The 5,463-nt window shown below is 49.2% G+C and overlaps 1 pseudogene; it reads left to right on the plus strand.

The window, feature by feature from the left end:
• Positions 1 to 2,648: 2,648 nt before the first annotated feature.
• LOC147986348 (amino acid transporter AVT3B pseudogene) lies at positions 2,649 to 4,441 on the plus strand (annotated as a pseudogene).
• Positions 4,442 to 5,463: the final 1,022 nt, after the last annotated feature.

A 5,463-nucleotide genomic window follows, 5' to 3' on the forward strand; every position in this document is an offset into this window, starting at 1 on the left:
TAAATTGCTGGACGTGAGGAATTTGTCTATTAATCATCTGAAAAAATAATTAACTAAATATCACTTTCCAAATAAAAATGGCAGCAGTTCTCGTGAGCTCTAAAGTTTCTGTTTTTTACAGCAAGATATCAAGACTTTCCCCAAGTCTTCCCAATGGTTCTACTTGGCACAAACACTAATTAAACACAAAAAACACAACCAAAACAGAAGCTAGGTAAATTATTTATTACTAAACAGGAGCAAAAAGCAAGGAATAAAAATAAAATTGGGTTGCCTCCCAACAAGCGCTATCGTTTAACGCCCCTAGCTAGGCATGATAGATCTAGGTATTGCCATAATAGTAAGATAGATCATTAAAACTCTTTTCATATTCTCTACGTTCGGCAGCAAGTTTTTATTTGAGGCAAGAAAAAGTAATCAAAAGGGCTAAATTTAATGGGACAAAAGTCTCCAAGATCAACTTTAGGAGGTATAGGTTCCTCCTTCGGCCCTTCGTATTGCACAACCAATTCATCATTATAAGCATTCTTTTGGCAGAACTTTGTGAGCCTATACTCAAGAGAGTATCCTAGCTCATTATTTCGAATAGCAAAATCATTATTAAGTTCAGAAATTCTATCAATTAGAACATTGGTGGGAACCTTTTTTCTAAGGTTTTCATTAAAAGCAACATAATCTAGAGATTGAAAACGCATTATTTCCTCTTGATCAAATAGGATAGTTTCTATGAGAGGACGGCCAGCGTCCACCCCATAATGCGCAAAGATTTATTTGGCCTCTCTTATTATAAATCTGAATTCATGAGACAAAAAGATAGTAGCGGCACGCTTGACAGAAGAATGCTCAATATTAGAAAATTCTAGGAAAATCCTTTGTATGCTAGGGTGCATGTGCATAAATTTCCTTTCAAGTTCAACTACAAGCATGGCAATAGCGTCCGCAAGACTACTAATTCTATGAAGGATAGAACTACCCATAGAAGGCAAAGCACCGGCACAAGTAAAGAAATCTTGGATAACCCCTTTTCCAATAATATTACCACTACCAATACGGAATTTTTTTTGTATGTAAGATAGGGGGTTCTTCAGCAAGAGCGTCCGAATTTTTCATGATATTATTATTGTCCATATCAACAATAATTTCCACTAGAGCTATAAGTATATGAAAGCTCAAAAAGAATCTACGTGGGTGTGCATCCAACTCGCTTGCTCATGAAGACCTAGGGCAATTTGAGGAAGCCCATCATTGAAATATACAAGCCAAGTTCTATAATGTAAAATTCCCACTAGTATATGAAAGTGATAACATGAGGGACTCTCTACTGTGAAGATCATGGTGCTACTTTGAAGCACAAGTGTGGTAAAATGATAGTAGCATTGCCCCTTTTTATTTATTTTCTCTTTTTTGGGGCCTTTTTTTTCTTTGGCCTTTCTCTTTTTTTGGGGACAATGCTCTATTAAATGATGATCATCACACTTTTATTTATTTACAACTCAATGATTACAACTCGATTCTAAAACAAAGTATGACTCTATATGAATGCCTCCGGCGGTGTACCGGGATATGCAATGAATCAAGAGTGACAAGTATGAAAAAAATTATGAACGGTGGCTTTGCCACAAATATTATATCAACTACATGATCATGCTAAGCAATATGACAATGATGAATGTGTCATGATGAACCAGATGGTGGAAAGTTGCATGGCAATATATCTCGGAATGGCTATGGAAATGCCATAATAGGTAGGTATGGTGGCTGTTTTGAGGAAGGTATATGGTAGGTGTATGATACCGGCAAAAGTTGTGCGGTATTAGAGAGGCTAGCAAAGGTGGAAGGGTGAGAGTGCGTATAATCCATGGACTTAACATTAGTCATAAAGAACTCATATACTTATTGCAAAAATTTAGAAGTTATCAAAGCAAAGTATTACGCGCATGCTCCTAGGGGGATAGATTGGTAGGAAAAGACCATCGCTCGTTCCCGACCGCCACTCATAAGGAAGACAATCAATAAGTAAATCATACTCCGACTTCATCACGGCCAAGGCGCCGACGGGTCCCCGATTGGGTATCTGGCTGTCGAGGGATCCTGGGTGGATGGCAACATAGTCCAAGGAGGGCAGGCGCATTGGTGGGGGTTGCGAACGTCCTACGATGCATGTGTGGTGGTTGTAAAGGTGCATTGACGACGCTGAACGAGGAGGGTGCGAATGCAAAGTAACAGGGGTATAAAGGAGAAGTGGAAGAAAAGTGGATGAGAAGTGAGACTTGAGTGGGTCAGGGGTGTCCGAGTCCTATGTGCCGGTGGTCCGGACTCTAGCAACGTCACTCCCCCCCTCCCGGTTTGTGAAAAAATGGACGTCCGGACCGCTCCACGAATCGGTAGAGTATCATTGTTGTTAAAATAAGTTCGGACAATTCGGTCTGAATGGATGCTGGTGATTTGAGGAACAGGAGATGCTCTAACGAACCTACAGTTTGGTCATAACTCATAACCCACGAGCACTAAACCAGTCCGGTACAATTCCGGCAGCTCGCCAACAGCAGGAGGTGAGTCCACCACTCCACCCGCCGGTGGTCTACATAGAGAGCTCACGCACCGGCACCCACCGCCACGAGCGGCCCACCGCCCCACAAGACGTACAGAACTAGAGCACCCATCGTACCATTTTCATGGACCAAGTCCATGCTATTTTCCCCAAAAGAAAGTCCACGGCACCTCGCCCCCCTTCACAGAACGGCAACGCTACCGACCGAGGCTGCCCCCAAATCCCCAATTTCCTGGGCACCCAACACGTCACTGTAGTGAGCTCAATCGCCTCGAGCAACAAGAGATCTCACCAGCTAATCCGATCCTGCGTCCGATTCGGGCCCTCGCCCGCCATGGGGTTCGACAAGGAGGCGAGCTCCTCCTCCTCCGGGCTCGACGCGGCGGCGCTGCTGCCGAAGCACGGCGGCGCGGGCGTCGGCGCGCGCCTGTCGTCGCAGCCCAAGACCTTCGCCAACGTCTTCATCGCGGTGGTCGGGTCGGGCGTGCTGGGCCTCCCCTACACCTTCTCCCGCACGGGCTGGGCGGCGGGCTCCATCCTGCTCCTCGCCGTGGCCGGGCTCACCTTCCACTGCATGATGCTGCTCGTCGCCTGCCGCCGCCGCCTCGCCGACGAGCACCCCAAGATCGCCTCCTTCGGCGACCTGGGCGCGGCCGTGTACGGCGCCGCGGGCCGCCACACCGTTGACGCCATGCTCGTGCTCAGCCAGGCAAGCTTCTGCGTCGGCTACCTCATCTTCATCGCCAACACCTTGGCGCACCTCCACCCAATCGGGGACCCGTCGGCGTCCTCCCCTCTCCTCACGGCCAAGGCGCTCTTCATCTGGGTCATGCTTCCGTTCCAGCTCGGGCTCAACTCCATCAAGACGCTCACGCTCCTCGCGCCGCTCAGCATCTTCGCCGACGTCGTGGATCTCGGCGCCATGGGCGTCGTGCTTGGCCAGGACGTGTCCACGTGGCTGTCCGAAAAGCCCCCCGTGTTCGCCTTCGGGGGGCCCGCCGAGCTCCTGTACGGCCTCGGCGTCGCCGTCTACGCGTTCGAGGGCATCGGCATGGTCCTGCCGCTGGAGGCGGAGGCCGCGGACAAGCGCAAGATCGGCGGCACGCTCGGGCTGTCCATGGTGTTCATCGCCGTCATGTACGGGCTGTTCGGCGCCATGGGCTACCTCGCCTTCGGCGCGTCCACGCGGGACATCATCACCACCAACCTCGGCGCCGGGTGGCTCTCGGTGACCGTGCAGCTCGGCCTCTGCATCAACCTCTTCTTCACCATGCCGGTGATGATGAACCCGGTCTACGAGGTCGCTGAGCGCCTGCTCTACGGGAAGCGGTACGCCTGGTGGCTGCGCTGGATCCTGGTCGTGTTCGTGGGGCTCATGGCGATGCTCGTGCCCAACTTCGCCGACTTCCTCTCGCTCGTCGGGAGCAGCGTCTGCGTCCTGCTCGGATTCGTGCTGCCGGCCGCATTCCACATGAAGGTGCTGGGCGCCGAGATCGGGTGGCCTGCGCTCGTCGCTGATGTGGCTGTCGTCGTCGTCGGCCTGGCGCTCTCGGCGTCCGGGACATGGACGTCGCTCGCGCAGATGTTTGGTGCTCCCAACGCGTAAGCATCCTGCATCAACAAGGACACGGATCCTTCCGGAATGCTCAGTGTACATTGTACTGTAATTAGCATTGAGACCCGTCCAGTTCAGCTACAATGTTGAGTTGGGCATGGTAGTATCTGGTCCCTTGCATTGCTTGTAAAGAAGAGGCAAATGGCATAGGCCCTCATGGTATCCCACGGCCAAATCTGTATTGTAGATGTGGCAAGGATCAGGCGACCACAACGAACCTGTGTATTGTACCAGAGTATTTATGTTACTACGCAAGATATTCAATTTGTCTAAAATTGTTAGGTTATGTTTGAGCAAATTTGCCTAGTTCTGAAAGGATGTAGATTGTGTAGGTTTTGTTTTTCTTGCAGATAGAAGATCTTGTTTCGTTTATCTCTATGTCGCAGTGATCTGTGGAGTTCTGGTGTTTGATTCATGATGCTTGAAGTAAAATTACACCGGGGACTGCAGAGCTGCCCACCCTTCAGAGTTTCCTTTCTGAAAGTGGCGATCAGTTTTTGCTTGAACGGACACTGATTGATTTTTTTCCCCCTCTGTTCAAGTTCTCTGTTTATTTTTCAGCTATATTTCATCCTGTTATTTTTCACCAAATAGGAAAACCGGCTAAATTGGGCACTGACCACATTTATGCAGGCATATGTGTTTTTTTGTATTAACCACATGTAAATTCATTAGACAGATGGATTACAAAGAGTACATATGGGGTCATCACAAGAAACAAACATAAATGGCTAGCACTATTGCATGAAGGACTCCAGAAGAAGTAAGACTAGAATTTCACTACAACAGAATCCTGTGCCATGCTGAAATGTGCCCCGTTGAAATGTCATCCACCATCGTCCTCTGCTGCCGCCGAGGCAACACTGAAGAAAGAGGGATCTGCCGTCACAGATCTGGAGGAGCACTTTTGCATAGAAGGATGCTTTTCGAGTCAATGAATCGGACAACCGCAAGCGACTAGACTGAGCCTTTGTGGCACGTCGGCTGGGGTTCTTCCCCGTGTCCGCTTGATCTCAGACCGTCAACTTCATCCGACGCGGTCGAAGAAGAGGAACGTCGCTGCCTACCACCATCCATGCATCCTGCTGCAAGACACCAAACACAACCGCAATAGTTGGCACCAACGTCAGCCGAAGAGTGTCATGCGTCGACCACCGGAAACAAATATCACCGGATCCGAAGACCAAGAAGAAGACCAAGCCTCTTGGTCTTGACGCCGATCATTAGAGGGCCACCAAGATGGGGGAACAGTAGAAGCAGATTATGTCGACAAGGCGCCATCCCCACCATTGATGTA

This window comes from Triticum urartu, chromosome 2A, assembly GCF_056163025.1.
Source record: "Triticum urartu cultivar PI428250 chromosome 2A, HENAU_Tu73, whole genome shotgun sequence".
NCBI classification, from domain to species: Eukaryota; Viridiplantae; Streptophyta; class Magnoliopsida; order Poales; family Poaceae; genus Triticum; species Triticum urartu.